Source organism: Scyliorhinus torazame, chromosome 16, assembly GCF_047496885.1.
Source record: "Scyliorhinus torazame isolate Kashiwa2021f chromosome 16, sScyTor2.1, whole genome shotgun sequence".
Taxonomy (NCBI): Eukaryota; Metazoa; Chordata; class Chondrichthyes; order Carcharhiniformes; family Scyliorhinidae; genus Scyliorhinus; species Scyliorhinus torazame.
Window position 1 is genome coordinate 93,191,351 of NC_092722.1, and position 22,133 is coordinate 93,213,483.

Here is a 22,133-nt window from a genome sequence, read left to right on the forward strand (position 1 = left end):
TTCATTTTGATGCAAGACGTTCTGAAACCAATCGGCAAATTAGTCAAAACGCTTAACTAGCCGAGAAAATCACTTTTGTTCCACAATGAATATCTGGCAAAAAAAAGTAAATTTCAACGCAAGCCGTTCTGAAACAAATCGGCAAATTACTCAAAATGCTTAACTCGCCGAGAAAATCACTTTTGTTCCACAATGAATGTCTATCAAAAAATAGTTCATTTTGTTGCAAGACGTTCTGAAACCAATCGGCAAATTACTCAAAATGCTTAACTCGCCGAGAAAATCACTGTTTTCCCCACAATGAATGTCTGGCAAAAAATAGTTAATTTTGATGCAAGACGTTCTGAAATCAATCGGCAAAATGCTTAACTCGCCGAGAAAATCTGTTTTTTTCCACAATGAATGTCTGTCAAAAAATAGTTAATTTTGATGCAAGACGTTCTGAATCCAACCGGTAAATTACTCAAAATGCTTAACTCGCCGAGAAAATCATTTTTTCCCACAATGAATGGTTGGCAAAAAATAGTTAATTTTGATGCAAGCCGTTCTGAAACCAATCGGCAAATTACTCAAAATGCTTAACTCGCAGAGAAAATCACTTTTTTCCCACAATGAATGTCCGGCAAAAAATAGTAAATTTCAATGCAAGCCGTTCTGAAGCCAAGCGGCAAATTACTCAAAATGCTTAACTCGCCGAGAAAATCACTTTTCTTGCCACAATGAATGTCTGTCAAAAAATAGTTAATTTTGATGCAAGACGTTCTGAATCCAATCGGTAAATTACTCAAAATGCTTAACTCGCCGAGAAAATCATTTTTTCCCACAATGAATGGTTGGCAAAAAATAGTTAATTTTGATGCAAGCCGTTCTGAAACCAATCGGCAAATTACTCAAAATGCTTAACTCGCAGAGAAAATCACTTTTTTCCCACAATGAATGTCCGGCAAAAAATAGTAAATTTCAATGCAAGCCGTTCTGAAGCCAAGCGGCAAATTACTCAAAATGCTTAACTCGCCGAGAAAATCACTTTTCTTGCCACAATGAATGGCTGGCAAAAAATAGTTCATTTTGATGCAAGACGTTCTGAAACCAATCGGCAAATTAGTCAAAACGCTTAACTAGCCGAGAAAATCACTTTTGTTCCACAATGAATATCTGGCAAAAAAAATAAATTTTAACGCAAGCCGTTCTGAAACAAATCGGCAAATTACTCAAAATGCTTAACTCGCCGAGAAAATCACTTTTGTTCCACAATGAATGTCTATCAAAAAATAGTTCATTTTGTTGCAAGACGTTCTGAAACCAATCGGCAAATTACTCAAAATGCTTAACTAGCCGAGAAAATCACTGTTTTCCCCACAATGAATGTCTGGCAAAAAATAGTTAATTTGGATGCAAGCCGTTCTGAAACCAATCGGCAAATTACTCAAAATGCTTAACTCGCCGAGAAAATCACTTTTTCCCCGCAATGAATGTCTGGCAAAAAATGTTAAATTTCAATGCAGCCGTTCTGAAACCAATCGGCAAATTACTCAAACTGCTTAACTCGCCGAGAAAATCACGTTTGTTCCACAATGAATGTCTGGCAAAAAATAGGAAACTTCAATGCAAGACGTTCTGAAACCAATCGGCAAATTACTCAAAATGCTTATCTCGCCGACAATATCACTTTTGTTCCACAATGAATGTCTGGCAAAAAATAGTACATTCCAATGCAAGCCGTTCTTAAACCAATCGGTAAATTTCTCAAAATGCTTAACTAGCCGAGAAAATCACTGTTTTCCCCACAATGAATGTCTGGCAAAAAATAGTTAATTTGGATGCAAGCCGTTCTGAAACCAATCGGCAAATTACTCAAAATGCTTATCTCGCCGAGAAAATCACTTTTGTTCCACAATGAATGTCTGTCAAAAAATAATAAATTTCAATGCAAGCCGTTCTGAAGCCAAGCGGCAAATTACTCAAAATGCTTAACTCGCCGAGAAAATCACTTTTCTTGCCACAATGAATGGCTGGCAAAAAATAGTTCATTTTGATGCAAGACGTTCTGAAACCAATCGGCAAATTAGTCAAAACGCTTAACTAGCCGAGAAAATCACTTTTGTTCCACAATGAATATCTGGCAAAAAAAAGTAAATTTCAACGCAAGCCGTTCTGAAACAAATCGGCAAATTACTCAAAATGCTTAACTCGCCGAGAAAATCACTTTTGTTCCACAATGAATGTCTATCAAAAAATAGTTCATTTTGTTGCAAGACGTTCTGAAACCAATCGGCAAATTACTCAAAATGCTTAACTAGCCGAGAAAATCACTGTTTTCCCCACAATGAATGTCTGGCAAAAAATAGTTAATTTGGATGCAAGCCGTTCTGAAACCAATCGGCAAATTACTCAAAATGCTTAACTCGCCGAGAAAATCACTTTTTCCCCGCAATGAATGTCTGGCAAAAAATGTTAAATTTCAATGCAGCCGTTCTGAAACCAATCGGCAAATTACTCAAAATGCTTAACTCGCCGACAATATCACTTTTGTTCCACAATGAATGTCTGGCAAAAAATAGGAAACTTCAATGCAAGACGTTCTGAAACCAATCGGCAAATTACTCAAAATGCTTATCTCGCCGACAATATCACTTTTGTTCCACAATGAATGTCTGGCAAAAAATAGTACATTCCAATGCAAGCCGTTCTTAAACCAATCGGTAAATTTCTCAAAATGCTTAACTAGCCGAGAAAATCACTGTTTTCCCCACAATGAATGTCTGGCAAAAAATAGTTAATTTGGATGCAAGCCGTTCTGAAACCAATCGGCAAATTACTCAAAATGCTTAACTCGCAGAGAAAATCACTTTTTTCCCACAATGAATGTCCGGCAAAAAATAGTAAATTTCAATGCAAGCCGTTCTGAAACCAATCGGCAAATTACTCAAAATGCTTAACTCACCGAAAAAAATCTGTTTTTTCCACAATGAATGTCTGTCAAAAAATAGTTAATTTTGATATAAGACGTTCTGAAACCAATCGGCAAATTACACAAAATGTTTAACTCGCCGAGAAAATCACTTTTGTTCCACAATGAATGGTTGGCAAAAAGTAGTAAATTTCAATGCAAGCCGTTCTGAAGCCAAGCGGCAAATTACTCAAAATGCTTAACTCGCCGAGAAAATCACTTTTCTTGCCACAATGAATGGCTGGCAAAAAATAGTTCATTTTGATGCAAGACGTTCTTAAACCAATCGGCAAATTAGTCAAAACGCTTAACTAGCCGAGAAAATCACTTTTGTTCCACAATGAATATCTGGCAAAAAAAAGTAAATTTCAACGCAAGCCGTTCTGAAACAAATCGGCAAATTACTCAAAATGCTTAACTCGCCGAGAAAATCACTTTTGTTCCACAATGAATGTCTATCAAAAAATAGTTCATTTTGTTGCAAGACGTTCTGAAACCAATCGGCAAATTACTCAAAATGCTTAACTCGCCGAGAAAATCACTGTTTTCCCCACAATGAATGTCTGGCAAAAAATAGTTAATTTGGATGCAAGCCGTTCTGAAACCAATCGGCAAATTACTCAAAATGCTTAACTCGCCGAGAAAATCACTTTTTACCCGGAATGAATGTCTGGCAAAAAATGTTAAATTTCAATGCAGCCGTTCTGAAACCAATCGGCAAATTACTCAAAATGCTTAACTCGCCGAGAAAATCACTTTTGTTCCACAATGAATGTCTGGCAAAAAATAGGAAACTTCAATGCAAGACGTTCTGAAACCAATCGGCAAATTACTCAAAATGCTTATCTCGCCGACAATATCACTTTTGTTCCACAATGAATGTCTGGCAAAAAATAGTACATTCCAATGCAAGCCGTTCTTAAACCAATCGGTAAATTTCTCAAAATGCTTAACTAGCCGAGAAAATCACTGTTTTCCCCACAATGAATGTCTGGCAAAAAATAGTTAATTTGGATGCAAGCCGTTCTGAAACCAATCGGCAAATTACTCAAAATGCTTAACTCGCCGAGAAAATCACTTTTTCCCCGCAATGAATGTCTGGCAAAAAATGTTAAATTTCAATGCAGCCGTTCTGAAACCAATCGGCAAATTACTCAAAATGCTTAACTCGCCGAGACAATCACTTTTGTTCCACAATGAATGTCTAGCAAAAAATAGGAAACTTCAATGCAAGACGTTCTGAATCCAATCGGAAAATTACTATAAATGCTTAACTCGCCGACAAATTCACTTTTGTTCCACAATGAATGTCTGGCAAAAAATAGTACATTCCAATGCAAGCCGTTCTTAAACCAATCGGCAAATTACTCAAAATGCTTAACTCGCCGAGAAAATCAGTTTCTTTTCACAATGAATGTCTGGCAAAAAATATTTAATTTCAATGCAAGCTGTTCTGAAACCAATCGGCAAATTACTCAAAATGCTTATCTCGCCGAGAAAATCACTTTTGTTCCACAATGAATGTCTGGCAAAATATAGTTAATTTCAATGCAAGACGTTCTGAAACCAATCGGCAAATTACTCAAAATGCTTAACTCGCCGAGAAAATCACTTTTGTTCCACAATGAATGCCTGGCGAAAAATAGTTAATTCTGATGCAAGCCGTTCTGAAACCAATCGGTAAATTACTCAAAATGCTTAACTTGCCACGAAAATCACTTTTCCCCCCACAATGAATGTCTGGCAAAAAATAGTGAATTTCAATGCAAGACGTTCTGAAACCAATCGGCAAATTACTCAAAATGCTGAACTCGCCGTGAAAATCAGTTTTTTACCATAATGAATGGTTGGCAAAAAACAGTTAATTTCAATGCAAGACGTTCTGAAACCAATCGGCAAATTACTCAAAATGCTTCACTCGCCGAGAAAATCACTTTTGTTCCACAATGAATGCCTGGCAAAAAATAGTTAATTGTGATGCAAGCCGTTCTGAAACCAATCGGCAAATTACTCAAAATGCTTAACTTGCCGGGAAAATCACTTTTCCGCCCCACAATGAATGTCTGGCAAAAAAGGGTAAATTTCAATGCAAGCCGTTCTGAAACCAATCGGCAAATTACTCAAAATGCTTAACTCGCCTAGAAAATCACTTTTGTTCCACAATGAATGGCTGGCAAAAAATAGTAAATTTCAATGCAAGACGTTCTGAAACCAATCGGCAAATTACTCAAAATGCTGAACTCGCCGAGAAAATCAGTTTCTTACCACAATGAATGGTTGGCAAAAAATAGTTAATTTCAATGCAAGCCGTTCTGAAACAAATCGGCAAATTACTCAAAATGCTTTTCTCGCCGTGAAAATCACTTTTGTTCCACAATGAATGGCCGGCAAAAAATAGTTAATTTCGATGCAAGCCGTTCTGAAACCAATCGGCAAATTACTCAAAATGCTTAACTCGCCGAGAAAATCACTTTTGTTCCACAATGAATGGCTGGCAAAAAATAGTTAATTTCGATGCAAGCCGTTCTGAAACCAATCCGCAAATTACTCAAAATGCTTAACTCGCCGAGAAAATCACTTTTGTTCCACAATGAATGTCTGGCAAAAAATAGTGAATTTCAGTGCAAGCCGTTCTGAAACCAAGCGGTAAATTACTCAAAATGCTTAACTCGCCGAGAAAATCACTTTTGTTCCACAATGAATGTCTGGCAAAAAATAGGAAACTTCAATGCAAGACGTTCTGAAACCAATCGGCAAATTACTCAAAATGCTTAACTCGCCGAGAAAATCACTTTTGTTCCACAATGAATGTCTGGGAAAAAATAGTAAATTCCAATGCAAGCCGTTCTTAAACCAATCGGCAAATTACTCAAAATGCTTAACTCGCCGAGAAAATCACTTTTGTTCCACAATGAATGCCTGGCAAAAAATAGTTAATTGTGATGCAAGCCTTTCTGAAACCAATCGGCAAATTACTCAAAATGCTTAACTTGCCACGAAAATCACTTTTCCCCCCACAATGAATGTCTGGCAAAAAATAGTGAATTTCATGCAAGTCGTTCTGCAACCAATCGGCAAATTACTCAAAATGCTTAACTCGCCGAGAAAATCACTTTTGTTCCAGAATGAATGTCTGGCACAAAATAGTAAACTTCAATGCAAGACGTTCTGAAACCAATCGGCAAATTACTCAAAATGCTTAACTCGCCGAGAAAATCAGTTTTTTACCATAATGAATGGTTGGCAAAAATTAGTTAATTTCAATGCAAGACGTTCTGAAACCAATCGGCAAATTACTCAAAATGCTTAACTCGCCGAGAAAATCACTTTTGTTCCACAATGAATGCCTGGCAAAAAATAGTTAATTGTGATGCAAGCCGTTCTGAAACCAATCGGCAAATTACTCAAAATGCTTAACTTGCCGGGAAAATCACCCCCCCCCCCCCCACAATGAAGGTCTGGCAAAAAAGGGTAAATTTCAATGCAAGCCGTTCTGAAACCAATCGGCAAATTACTCAAAATGCTTAACTCGCCGAGAAAATCACTTTTTTCCCACAATGAATGTCTGGCAAAAATGGTAAATTTCAATGCAAGACATTCTGAAACCAATCGGCAAATTACTCAAAATGCTTAACTCGCCGAGAAAACCACTTTTGTTCCACAATGAATGGTTCGCAAAAAATAGTTAATTTCAATGCAAGACGTTCTGAAACCAATCGGCAAATTACTCAAAATGCTTAACTCGCCGAGAAAATCACTTTTGTTCCACAATGAATGGCTGGCAAAAAATAGTTAATTTCGATGCAAGCCGTTCTGAAACCAAGCGGCAAATTACTCCAAATGCTTAACTCGCCGAGAAAATCACTTTTGTTCCACAATGAATGCCTGGCAAAAAATAGTTAATTGTGATGCAATCCGTTCTGAAACCAATCGGCAAATTACTCAAAATGTTTAACTCGCCGAGAAAATCACTTTTTTCCCACAATGAATGTCTGGCAAAAAATTGTAAATTTCAATGCAAGACGTTCTGAAACCAATCGGCAAATTACTCAAAATGCTTAACTCGCCGAGAAAATCAGTTTTTTATCCACAATGAATGGTTGGCAAAAAATAGTTAATTTCAATGCAAGACGTTCTGAAACCAATCGGCAAATGACTCAAAATGCTTAACTCGCCGAGAAAATCACTTTTGTTCCACAATGAATGTCTGGCAAAAAATAGTAAATTCGAATGCAAGCAGTTCTGAAACCTATCGGTAAATTACTCAAAATGCTTAACTCGCCGAGAAAATCAGTTTCTTTTCACAATGAATGTCTGGCAAAAAATAGTTAATTTCAATGCAAGCCGTTCTGAAACCAATCGGCAAATTACTCAAAATGCTTAACTCGCCGAGAAAATCACTTTTGTTCCACAATGAATGTCTGGCAAAAAATAGTTAATTTCAATGCAAGACGTTCTGAAACCAATCGGCAAATTACTCAAAATGCTTAACTCGCCGAGAAAATCACTTTTTTCCCACAATGAATGTCTGGCAAAAATGGTAAATTTCAATGCAAGACATTCTGAAACCAATCGGCAAATTACTCAAAATGCTTAACTCGCCGAGAAAACCACTTTTGTTCCACAATGAATGGTTCGCAAAAAATAGTTAATTTCAATGCAAGACGTTCTGAAACCAATCGGCAAATTACTCAAAATGCTTAACTCGCCGAGAAAATCACTTTTGTTCCACAATGAATGGCTGGCAAAAAATAGTTAATTTCGATGCAAGCCGTTCTGAAACCAAGCGGCAAATTACTCCAAATGCTTAACTCGCCGAGAAAATCACTTTTGTTCCACAATGAATGCCTGGCAAAAAATAGTTAATTGTGATGCAATCCGTTCTGAAACCAATCGGCAAATTACTCAAAATGTTTAACTCGCCGAGAAAATCACTTTTTTCCCACAATGAATGTCTGGCAAAAAATTGTAAATTTCAATGCAAGACGTTCTGAAACCAATCGGCAAATTACTCAAAATGCTTAACTCGCCGAGAAAATCAGTTTTTTATCCACAATGAATGGTTGGCAAAAAATAGTTAATTTCAATGCAAGACGTTCTGAAACCAATCGGCAAATGACTCAAAATGCTTAACTCGCCGAGAAAATCACTTTTGTTCCACAATGAATGTCTGGCAAAAAATAGTAAATTCGAATGCAAGCAGTTCTGAAACCTATCGGTAAATTACTCAAAATGCTTAACTCGCCGAGAAAATCAGTTTCTTTTCACAATGAATGTCTGGCAAAAAATAGTTAATTTCAATGCAAGCCGGTCTGAAACCAATCGGCAAATTACTCAAAATGCTTAACTCGCCGAGAAAATCACTTTTGTTCCACAATGAATGTCTGGCAAAAAATAGTTAATTTCAATGCAAGACGTTCTGAAACCAATCGGCAAATTACTCAAAATGCTTAACTCGGCGAGAAAATCACTTTTGTTCCACAATAAATGCCTGGCAAAAAATAGTTAATTTCGATGCAAGCCGTTCTGAAACCAATCGGCAAATTACTCAAAATGCTTAACTCGCCGAGAAAATCAGTTTTTTACCACAATGAATGGTTGGCAAAAAATAGTAAATTCCAATGCAAGCCGTTCTGAAAGCAATCGGTAAATTACTCAAAATGCTTAACTCGCCGAGAAAATCAGTTTCTTTTCACAATGAATGTCTGGCAAAAAATAGTTAATTTCAATGCAAGCCGTTCTGAAACCAATCGGCAAATTACTCAAAATGCTTAACTCGCCGAGAAAATCACTTTTGTTCCACAATGAATGTATGGCAAAAAATAGTAAATTCCAATGCAAGCCGTTCTGAAACCAATCGGCAAATTACTCAAAATGCTTAACTCGCCGAGAAAATCACTTTTGCTCCACAATGAATGTCTAGCAAAAAATAGGAAACTTCAATGCAAGACGTTCTGAAACCAATCGGCAAATTACTCAAAATGCTTATCTCGCCGACAATATCACTTTTGTTCCACAATGAATGTCTGGCAAAAAATAGTACATTCCAATGCAAGCCGTTCTTAAACCAATCGGTAAATTACTCAAAATGCTTAACTAGCCGAGAAAATCACTGTTTTCCCCACAATGAATGTCTGGCAAAAAATAGTTAATTTGGATGCAAGCCGTTCTGAAACCAATCGGCAAATTACTCAAAATGCTTAACTCGTCGAGAAAATCACTTTTTCCCCGCAATGAATGTCTGGCAAAAAATGTTAAATTTCAATGCAGCCGTTCTGAAACCAATCGGCAAATTACTCAAAATGCTTAACTCGCCGAGACAATCACTTTTGTTCCACAATGAATGTCACGCAAAAAATAGGAAACTTCAATGCAAGACGTTCTGAATCCAATCGGCAAATTACTATAAATGCTTAACTCGCCGACAAAATCACTTTTGTTCCACAATGAATGTCTGGCAAAAAATAGTACATTCCAATGCAAGCCGTTCTTAAACCAATCGGCAAATTACTCAAAATGCTTAACTCGCCGAGAAAATCAGTTTCTTTTCACAATGAACGTCTGGCAAAAAATATTTAATTTCAATGCAAGCTGTTCTGAAACCAATCGGCAAATTACTCAAAATGCTTATCTCGCCGAGAAAATCACTTTTGTTCCACAATGAATGTCTGGCAAAATATAGTTAATTTCAATGCAAGACGTTCTGAAACCAATCGGCAAATTACTCAAAATGCTTAACTCGCCGAGAAAATCACTTTTGTTCCACAATGAATGCCTGGCAAAAAATAGTTAATTCTGATGCAAGCCGTTCTGAAACCAATCGGCAAATTACTCAAAATGCTTAACTTGCCACGAAAATCACTTTTCCCCCCACAATGAATGTCTGGCAAAAAATAGTGAATTTCAATGCAAGTCGTTCTGCAACCAATCGGCAAATTACTCAAAATGCTTAACTCGCCGAGAAAATCACTTTTGTTCCACAATGAATGTCTGGCAAAAAATTGTAAACTTCAATGCAAGACGTTCTGAAACCAATCGGCAAATTACTCAAAATGCTGAACTCGCCGTGAAAATCAGTTTTTTACCACAATGAATGGTTGGCAAAAAACAGTTAATTTCAATGCAAGACGTTCTGAAACCAATCGGCAAATTACTCAAAATGCTTAACTCGCCGAGAAAATCACTTTTGTTCCACAATGAATGCTTGGCAAAAAATAGTTAATTGTGATGCAAGCCGTTCTGAAACCAATCGGCAAATTACTCAAAATGCTTAACTTGCCGGGAAAATCACTTTTCCGCCCCACAATGAATGGCTGGCAAAAAATAGTTAATTTCAATGCAAGCCGTTCTGAAACAAATCGGCAAATTACTCAAAATGCTTTTCTCGCCGTGAAAATCACTTTTGTTCCACAATGAATGGCCGGCAAAAAATAGTTAATTTCGATGCAAGCCGTTCTGAAACCAATCGGCAAATTACTCAAAATGCTTAACTCGCCGAGAAAATCACTTTTGTTCCACAATGAATGGCTGGCAAAAAATAGTTAATTTCGATGCAAGCCGTTCTGAAACCAATCGGCAAATTACTCAAAATGCTTAACTCGCCGAGAAAATCACTTTTGTTCCACAATGAATGTCTGGCAAAATATAGTGAATTTCAGTGCAAGCCGTTCTGAAACCAAGCGGTAAATTACTCAAAATGCTTAACTCGCCGAGAAAATCACTTTTGTTCCACAATGAATGTCTAGCAAAAAATAGGAAACTTCAATGCAAGACGTTCTGAAACCAATCGGCAAATTACTCAAAATGCTTAACTCGCCGAGAAAATCACTTTTGTTCCACAATGAATATCTGGCAAAAAATAGTAAATTCCAATGCAAGCCGTTCTTAAACCAATCGGCAAATTACTCAAAATGCTTAACTCGCCGAGAAAATCACTTTTGTTCCACAATGAATGCCTGGCAAAAAATAGTTAATTGTGATGCAAGCCGTTCTGAAACCAATCGGCAAATTACTCAAAATGCTTAACTTGCCACGAAAATCACTTTTCCCCCCACAATGAATGTCTGGCAAAAAATAGTGAATGTCAATGCAAGACGTTCTGAAACCAATCGGCAAATTACTCAAAATGCTTAACTCGCCGAGAAAATCACTTTTGTTCCACAATGAATGCCTGGCAAAAAATAGTTAATTTCAATGCAAGCCGTTCTGAAACCAATCGGCAAATTACTCAAAATGCTTAACCTGCCGGGAAAATCACCCCCCCCCCCCCCCACAATGAAGGTCTGGCAAAAAAGGGTAAATTTCAATGCAAGCCGTTCTGAAACCAATCGGCAAATTACTCAAAATGCTTAACTCGCCTAGAAAATCACTTTTGTTCCACAACGAATGTCTGGCAAAAAATAGTAAATTTCAATGCAAGACGTTCTGAAACCAATCGGCAAATTACTCAAAATGCTTAACTCGTCGAGAAAATCAGTTTCTTACCACAATGAATGGTTGGCAAAAAATAGTTAATTTCAATGCAAGACGTTCTGAAACAAATCGGCAAATTACTCAAAATGCTTTTCTCGCCGAGAAAATCACTTTTGTTCCACAATGAATGGCCGGCAAAAAATAGTTAATTTCGATGCAAGCCGTTCTGAAACCAATCCGCAAATTACTCAAAATGCTTAACTCGACGAGAAAATCACTTTTGTTCCACAATGAATTTCTGGCAAAAAATAGTGAATTTCAATGCAAGCCGTTCTGAAACCAAGCGGCAAATTACTCAAAATGCTTAACTCGCCGATAAAATCACTTTTGTTCCACAATGAATGGCTGGCAAAAAATAGTTAATTTCGATGCAAGCCGTTCTGAAACCAATCGGCAAATTACTCAAAATGCTTAACTCGCCGAGAAAATCACTTTTGTTCCACAATGAATGCCTGGCAAAAAATAGTTAATTGTGATGCAAGCCGTTCTGAAACCAATCGGCAAATTATTCAAAATGCTTAACTTGCCGGGAAAATCATTTTTCCGCCCCACAATGAATGTCTGGCAAAAAAGGGTAAATTTCAATGCAAGCCGTTCTGAAACCAATCGGCAAATTACTCAAAATGCTTAACTCGCCTAGAAAATCACTTTTGTTCCACAATGAATGTCTGGCAAAAAATAGTAAATTTCAATGCAAGACGTTCTGAAACCAATCGGCAAATTACTCAAAATGCTTAACTCGCCGAGAAAATCAGTTTCTTACCACAATGAATGGTTGGCAAAAAATAGTTAATTTCAATGCAAGACGTTCTGAAACCAATCGGCAAATTACTCAAAATACTTAACTCGCCGAGAAAATCACTTTTGTTCCACAATGAATGCCTGGCAAAAAATAGTTAATTGTGATGCAAGCCGTTCTGAAACCAATCGGCAAATTACTCAAAATGCTTAACTCGCCGAGAAAATCACTTTTGTTCCACAATGAATGTCTGGCAAAAAATAGTGAATTTAAGTGCAAGCCGTTCTGAAACCAAGCGGTAAATTACTCAAAATGCTTAACTCGCCGAGAAAATCACTTTTGTTCCACAATGAATGTCTAGCAAAAAATAGGAAACTTCAATGCAAGACGTTCTGAAACCAATCGGCAAATTACTCAAAATGCTTAACTCGCCGAGAAAATCACTTTTGTTCCACAATGAATGGCTGGCAAAAAATAGTAAATTCCAATGCAAGCCGTTCTTAAACCAATCGGCAAATTACTCAAAATGCTTAACTCGCCGAGAAAATCACTTTTGTTCCACAATGAATGCCTGGCAAAAAATAGTTAATTGTGATGCAAGCCGTTCTGAAACCAATCGGCAAATTACTCAAAATGCTTAACTTGCCACGAAAATCACTTTTCCCCCCACAATGAATGTCTGGCAAAAAATAGTGAATTTCAATGCAAGCCGTTCTGAAACCAATCGGCAAATTACTCAAAATGCTTAACTCGCCTAGAAAATCACTTTTGTTCCACAACGAATGTCTGGCAAAAAATAGTAAATTTCAATGCAAGACGTTCTGAAACCAATCGGCAAATTACTCAAAATGCTTAACTCGTCGAGAAAATCAGTTTCTTACCACAATGAATGGTTGGCAAAAAATAGTTAATTTCAATGCAAGACGTTCTGAAACAAATCGGCAAATTACTCAAAATGCTTTTCTCGCCGAGAAAATCACTTTTGTTCCACAATGAATGGCCGGCAAAAAATAGTTAATTTCGATGCAAGCCGTTCTGAAACCAATCCGCAAATTACTCAAAATGCTTAACTCGCCGAGAAAATCACTTTTGTTCCACAATGAATGGCCGGCAAAAAATAGTTAATTTCGATGCAAGCCGTTCTGAAACCAATCGGCAAATTACTCAAAATGCTTAACTCGCCGAGAAAATCACTTTTGTTCCACAATGAATGGCTGGCAAAAAATAGTTAATTTCGATGCAAGCCGTTCTGAAACCAATCCGCAAATTACTCAAAATGCTTAACTCGCCGAGAAAATCACTTTTGTTCCACAATGAATGTCTGGCAAAAAATAGTGAATTTCAGTGCAAGCCGTTCTGAAACCAAGCGGTAAATTACTCAAAATGCTTAACTCGCCGAGAAAATCACTTTTGTTCCACAATGAATGTCTGGCAAAAAATAGGAAACTTCAATGCAAGACGTTCTGAAACCAATCGGCAAATTACTCAAAATGCTTAACTCGCCGAGAAAATCACTTTTGTTCCACAATGAATGTCTGGGAAAAAATAGTAAATTCCAATGCAAGCCGTTCTTAAACCAATCGGCAAATTACTCAAAATGCTTAACTCGCCGAGAAAATCACTTTTGTTCCACAATGAATGCCTGGCAAAAAATAGTTAATTGTGATGCAAGCCGTTCTGAAACCAATCGGCAAATTACTCAAAATGCTTAACTTGCCACGAAAATCACTTTTCCCCCCACAATGAATGTCTGGCAAAAAATAGTGAATTTCATGCAAGTCGTTCTGCAACCAATCGGCAAATTACTCAAAATGCTTAACTCGCCGAGAAAATCACTTTTGTTCCAGAATGAATGTCTGGCACAAAATAGTAAACTTCAATGCAAGACGTTCTGAAACCAATCGGCAAATTACTCAAAATGCTTAACTCGCCGAGAAAATCAGTTTTTTACCATAATGAATGGTTGGCAAAAATTAATTAATTTCAATGCAAGACGTTCTGAAACCAATCGGCAAATTACTCAAAATGCTTAACTCGCCGAGAAAATCACTTTTGTTCCACAATGAATGCCTGGCAAAAAATAGTTAATTGTGATGCAAGCCGTTCTGAAACCAATCGGCAAATTACTCAAAATGCTTAACTTGCCGGGAAAATCACCCCCCCCCCCCCACAATGAAGGTCTGGCAAAAAAGGGTAAATTTCAATGCAAGCCGTTCTGAAACCAATCGGCAAATTACTCAAAATGCTTAACTCGCCGAGAAAATCACTTTTTTCCCACAATGAATGTCTGGCAAAAATGGTAAATTTCAATGCAAGACATTCTGAAACCAATCGGCAAATTACTCAAAATGCTTAACTCGCCGAGAAAACCACTTTTGTTCCACAATGAATGGTTCGCAAAAAATAGTTAATTTCAATGCAAGACGTTCAGAAACCAATCGGCAAATTACTCAAAATGCTTAACTCGCCGAGAAAATCACTTTTGTTCCACAATGAATGGCTGGCAAAAAATAGTTAATTTCGATGCAAGCCGTTCTGAAACCAAGCGGCAAATTACTCCAAATGCTTAACTCGCCGAGAAAATCACTTTTGTTCCACAATGAATGCCTGGCAAAAAATAGTTAATTGTGATGCAATCCGTTCTGAAACCAATCGGCAAATTACTCAAAATGTTTAACTCGCCGAGAAAATCACTTTTTTCCCACAATGAATGTCTGGCAAAAAATTGTAAATTTCAATGCAAGACGTTCTGAAACCAATCGGCAAATTACTCAAAATGCTTAACTCGCCGAGAAAATCAGTTTTTTATCCACAATGAATGGTTGGCAAAAAATAGTTAATTTCAATGCAAGACGTTCTGAAACCAATCGGCAAATGACTCAAAATGCTTAACTCGCCGAGAAAATCACTTTTGTTCCACAATGAATGTCTGGCAAAAAATAGTAAATTCCAATGCAAGCAGTTCTGAAACCTATCGGTAAATTACTCAAAATGCTTAACTCGCCGAGAAAATCAGTTTCTTTTCACAATGAATGTCTGGCAAAAAATAGTTAATTTCAATGCAAGCCGTTCTGAAACCAATCGGCAAATTACTCAAAATGCTTAACTCGCCGAGAAAATCACTTTTGTTCCACAATGAATGTCTGGCAAAAAATAGTTAATTTCAATGCAAGACGTTCTGAAACCAATCGGCAAATTACTCAAAATGCTTAACTCGGCGAGAAAATCACTTTTGTTCCACAATAAATGCCTGGCAAAAAATAGTTAATTTCGATGCAAGCCGTTCTGAAACCAATCGGCAAATTACTCAAAATGCTTAACTCGCCGAGAAAATCAGTTTTTTACCACAATGAATGGTTGGCAAAAAATAGTAAATTCCAATGCAAGCCGTTCTGAAACCAATCGGTAAATTACTCAAAATGCTTAACTCGCCGAGAAAATCAGTTTCTTTTCACAATGAATGTCTGGCAAAAAATAGTTAATTTCAATGCAAGCCGTTCTGAAACCAATCGGCAAATTACTCAAAATGCTTAACTCGCCGAGAAAATCACTTTTGTTCCACAATGAATGTATGGCAAAAAATAGTAAATTCCAATGCAAGCCGTTCTGAAACCAATCGGCAAATTACTCAAAATGCTTAACTCGCCGAGAAAATCACTTTTGCTCCACAATGAATGTCCAGCAAAAAATAGGAAACTTCAATGCAAGACGTTCTGAAACCAATCGGCAAATTACTCAAAATGCTTATCTCGCCGACAATATCACTTTTGTTCCACAATGAATGTCTGGCAAAAAATAGTACATTCCAATGCAAGCCGTTCTTAAACCAATCGGTAAATTACTCAAAATGCTTAACTAGCCGAGAAAATCACTGTTTTCCCCACAATGAATGTCTGGCAAAAAATAGTTAATTTGGATGCAAGCCGTTCTGAAACCAATCGGCAAATTACTCAAAATGCTTAACTCGTCGAGAAAATCACTTTTTCCCCGCAATGAATGTCTGGCAAAAAATGTTAAATTTCAATGCAGCCGTTCTGAAACCAATCGGCAAATTACTCAAAATGCTTAACTCGCCGAGACAATCACTTTTGTTCCACAATGAATGTCTAGCAAAAAATAGGAAACTTCAATGCAAGACGTTCTGAATCCAATCGGCAAATTACTATAAATGCTTAACTCGCCGACAAAATCACTTTTGTTCCACAATGAATGTCTGGCAAAAAATAGTACATTCCAATGCAAGCCGTTCTTAAACCAATCGGCAAATTACTCAAAATGCTTAACTCGCCGAGAAAATCAGTTTCTTTTCACAATGAACGTCTGGCAAAAAATATTTAATTTCAATGCAAGCTGTTCTGAAACCAATCGGCAAATTACTCAAAATGCTTATCTCGCCGAGAAAATCGCTTTTGTTCCACAATGAATGTCTGGCAAAATATAGTTAATTTCAATGCAAGACGTTCTGAAACCAATCGGCAAATTACTCAAAATGCTTAACTCGCCGAGAAAATCACTTTTGTTCCACAATGAATGCCTGGCAAAAAATAGTTAATTCTGATGCAAGCCGTTCTGAAACCAATCGGCAAATTACTCAAAATGCTTAACTTGCCACGAAAATCACTTTTCCCCCCACAATGAATGTCTGGCAAAAAATAGTGAATTTCAATGCAAGTCGTTCTGCAACCAATCGGCAAATTACTCAAAATGCTTAACTCGCCGAGAAAATCACTTTTGTTCCACAATGAATGTCTGGCAAAAAATTGTAAACTTCAATGCAAGACGTTCTGAAACCAATCGGCAAATTACTCAAAATGCTGAACTCGCCGTGAAAATCAGTTTTTTACCACAATGAATGGTTGGCAAAAAACAGTTAATTTCAATGCAAGACGTTCTGAAACCAATCGGCAAATTACTCAAAATGCTTAACTCGCCGAGAAAATCACTTTTGTTCCACAATGAATGCTTGGCAAAAAATAGTTAATTGTGATGCAAGCCGTTCTGAAACCAATCGGCAAATTACTCAAAATGCTTAACTTGCCGGGAAAATCACTTTTCCGCCCCACAATGAATATCTGGCAAAAAAGGGTAAATTTCAATGCAAGCCGTTCTGAAACCAATCGGCAAATTACTCAAAATGCTGAACTCGCCTAGAAAATCACTTTTGTTCCACAATGAATGGCTGGCAAAAAATAGTTAATTTCAATGCAAGCCGTTCTGAAACAAATCGGCAAATTACTCAAAATGCTTTTCTCGCCGTGAAAATCACTTTTGTTCCACAATGAATGGCCGGCAAAAAATAGTTAATTTCGATGCAAGCCGTTCTGAAACCAATCGGCAAATTACTCAAAATGCTTAACTCGCCGAGAAAATCACTTTTGTTCCACAATGAATGGCTGGCAAAAAATAGTTAATTTCGATGCAAGCCGTTCTGAAACCAATCCGCAAATTACTCAAAATGCTTAACTCGCCGAGAAAATCACTTTTGTTCCACAATGAATGTCTGGCAAAATATAGTGAATTTCAGTGCAAGCCGTTCTGAAACCAAGCGGTAAATTACTCAAAATGCTTAACTCGCCGAGAAAATCACTTTTGTTCCACAATGAATGTCTAGCAAAAAATAGGAAACTTCAATGCAAGACGTTCTGAAACCAATCGGCAAATTACTCAAAATGCTTAACTCGCCGAGAAAATCACTTTTGTTCCACAATGAATGTCTGGCAAAAAATAGTAAATTCCAATGCAAGCCGTTCTTAAACCAATCGGCAAATTACTCAAAATGCTTAACTCGCCGAGAAAATCACTTTTGTTCCACAATGAATGCCTGGCAAAAAATAGTTAATTGTGATGCAAGCCGTTCTGAAACCAATCGGCAAATTACTCAAAATGCTTAACTTGCCACGAAAATCACTTTTCCCCCCACAATGAATGTCTGGCAAAAAATAGTGAATTTCAATGCAAGACGTTCTGAAACCAATCGGCAAATTACTCAAAATGCTTAACTCGCCGAGAAAATCACTTTTGTTCCACAATGAATGCCTGGCAAAAAATAGTTAATTTCAATGCAAGCCGTTCTGAAACCAATCGGCAAATTACTCAAAATGCTTAACCTGCCGGGAAATCACCCCACCCCCCCCCCCCCCCACAATGAAGGTCTGGCAAAAAAGGGTAAATTTCAATGCAAGCCGTTCTGAAACCAATCGGCAAATTACTCAAAATGCTTAACTCGCCTAGAAAATCACTTTTGTTCCACAACGAATGTCTGGCAAAAAATAGTAAATTTCAATGCAAGACGTTCTGAAACCAATCGGCAAATTACTCAAAATGCTTAACTCGTCGAGAAAATCAGTTTCTTACCACAATGAATGGTTGGCAAAAAATAGTTAATTTCAATGCAAGACGTTCTGAAACAAATCGGCAAATTACTCAAAATGCTTTTCTCGCCGAGAAAATCACTTTTGTTCCACAATGAATGGCCGGCAAAAAATAGTTAATTTCGATGCAAGCCGTTCTGAAACCAATCCGCAAATTACTCAAAATGCTTAACTCGACGAGAAAATCACTTTTGTTCCACAATGAATTTCTGGCAAAAAATAGTGAATTTCAATGCAAGCCGTTCTGAAACCAAGCGGCAAATTACTCAAAATGCTTAACTCGCCGATAAAATCACTTTTGTTCCACAATGAATGGCTGGCAAAAAATAGTTAATTGTGATGCAAGCCGTTCTGAAACCAATCGGCAAATTATTCAAAATGCTTAACTTGCCGGGAAAATCATTTTTCCGCCCCACAATGAATGTCTGGCAAAAAAGGGTAAATTTCAATGCAAGCCGTTCTGAAACCAATCGGCAAATTACTCAAAATGCTTAACTCGCCTAGAAAATCACTTTTGTTCCACAATGAATGTCTGGCAAAAAATAGTAAATTTCAATGCAAGACGTTCTGAAACCAATCGGCAAATTACTCAAAATGCTTAACTCGCCGAGAAAATCAGTTTCTTACCACAATGAATGGTTGGCAAAAAATAGTTAATTTCAATGCAAGACGTTCTGAAACCAATCGGCAAATTACTCAAAATACTTAACTCGCCGAGAAAATCACTTTTGTTCCACAATGAATGCCTGGCAAAAAATAGTTAATTGTGATGCAAGCCGTTCTGAAACCAATCGGCAAATTACTCAAAATGCTTAACTCGTCGAGAAAATCACTTTTGTTCCACAATGAATGTCTGGCAAAAAATAGTGAATTTAAGTGCAAGCCGTTCTGAAACCAAGCGGTAAATTACTCAAAATGCTTAACTCGCCGAGAAAATCACTTTTCCCCCCACAATGAATGCCTGGCAAAAAATAGTTAATTGTGATGCAAGCCGTTCTGAAACCAATCGGCAAATTACTCAAAATGCTTAACTTGCCACGAAAATCACTTTTCCCCCCACAATGAATGTCTGGCAAAAAATAGTGAATTTCAATGCAAGCCGTTCTGAAACCAATCGGCAAATTACTCAAAATGCTTAACTCGCCTAGAAAATCACTTTTGTTCCACAACGAATGTCTGGCAAAAAATAGTAAATTTCAATGCAAGACGTTCTGAAACCAATCGGCAAATTACTCAAAATGCTTAACTCGTCGAGAAAATCAGTTTCTTACCACAATGAATGGTTGGCAAAAAATAGTTAATTTCGATGCAAGCCGTTCTGAAACCAATCCGCAAATTACTCAAAATGCTTAACTCGCCGAGAAAATCACTTTTGTTCCACAATGAATTTCTGGCAAAAAATAGTGAATTTCAATGCAAGCCGTTCTGAAACCAAGCGGCAAATTACTCAAAATGCTTAACTCGCCGATAAAATCACTTTTGTTCCACAATGAATGGCTGGCAAAAAATAGTTAATTTCGATGCAAGCCGTTCTGAAACCAATCCGCAAATTACTCAAAATGCTTAACTCGACGAGAAAATCACTTTTGTTCCACAATGAATTTCTGGCAAAAAATAGTGAATTTCAATGCAAGCCGTTCTGAAACCAAGCGGCAAATTACTCAAAATGCTTAACTCGCCGATAAAATCACTTTTGTTCCACAATGAATGGCTGGCAAAAAATAGTTAATTTCGATGCAAGCCGTTCTGAAACCAATCGGCAAATTACTCAAAATGCTTAACTCGCCGAGAAAATCACTTTTGTTCCACAATGAATGCCTGGCAAAAAATAGTTAATTGTGATGCAAGCCGTTCTGAAACCAATCGGCAAATTATTCAAAATGCTTAACTTGCCGGGAAAATCATTTTTCCGCCCCACAATGAATGTCTGGCAAAAAAGGGTAAATTTCAATGCAAGCCGTTCTGAAACCAATCGGCAAATTACTCAAAATGCTTAACTCGCCTAGAAAATCACTTTTGTTCCACAATGAATGTCTGGCAAAAAATAGTAAATTTCAATGCAAGACGTTCTGAAACCAATCGGCAAATTACTCAAAATGCTTAACTCGCCGAGAAAATCAGTTTCTTACCACAATGAATGGTTGGCAAAAAATAGTTAATTTCAATGCAAGACGTTCTGAAACCAATCGGCAAATTACTCAAAATACTTAACTCGCCGAGAAATTCACTTTTGTTCCACAATGAATGCCTGGCAAAAAATAGTTAATTGTGATGCAAGCCGTTCTGAAACCAATCGGCAAATTACTCAAAATGCTTAACTCGCCGAGAAAATCACTTTTGTTCCACAATGAATGTCTGGCAAAAAATAGTGAATTTCAATGCAAGCCGTTCTGAAACCAATCGGCAAATTACTCAAAATGCTTAACTCGCCTAGAAAATCACTTTTGTTCCACAACGAATGTCTGGCAAAAAATAGTAAATTTCAATGCAAGACGTTCTGAAACCAATCGGCAAATTACTCAAAATGCTTAACTCGTCGAGAAAATCAGTTTCTTACCACAATGAATGGTTGGCAAAAAATAGTTAATTTCAATGCAAGACGTTCTGAAACAAATCGGCAAATTACTCAAAATGCTTTTCTCGCCGAGAAAATCACTTTTGTTCCACAATGAATGGCCGGCAAAAAATAGTTAATTTCGATGCAAGCCGTTCTGAAACCAATCCGCAAATTACTCAAAATGCTTAACTCGCCGAGAAAATCACTTTTGTTCCACAATGAATTTCTGGCAAAAAATAGTGAATTTCAATGCAAGCCGTTCTGAAACCAAGCGGCAAATTACTCAAAATGCTTAACTCGCCGATAAAATCACTTTTGTTCCACAATGAATGGCTGGCAAAAAATAGTTAATTTCGATGCAAGCCGTTCTGAAACCAATCGGCAAATTACTCAAAATGCTTAACTCGCCGAGAAAATCACTTTTGTTCCACAATGAATGCCTGGCAAAAAATAGTTAATTGTGATGCAAGCCGTTCTGAAACCAATCGGCAAATTATTCAAAATGCTTAACTTGCCGGGAAAATCATTCTTCCGCCCCACAATGAATGTCTGGCAAAAAAGGGTAAATTTCAATGCAAGCCGTTCTGAAACCAATCGGCAAATTACTCAAAATGCTTAACTCGCCTAGAAAATCACTTTTGTTCCACAATGAATGTCTGACAAAAAATAGTAAATTTCAATGCAAGACGTTCTGAAACCAATCGGCAAATTACTCAAAATGCTTAACTCGCCGAGAAAATCAGTTTCTTACCACAATGAATGGTTGGCAAAAAATAGTTAATTTCAATGCAAGACGTTCTGAAACCAATCGGCAAATTACTCAAAATGCTTAACTCGCCGAGAAAATCACTTTTGTTCCACAATGAATGGCCGGCAAAAAATAGTTAATTTCGATGCAAGCCGTTCTGAAACCAATCGGCAAATTACTCAAAATGCTTAACTCGCCGAGAAAATCACTTTTGTTCCACAATGAATGGCTGGCAAAAAATAGTTAATTTCGATGCAAGCCGTTCTGAAACCAATCCGCAAATTACTCAAAATGCT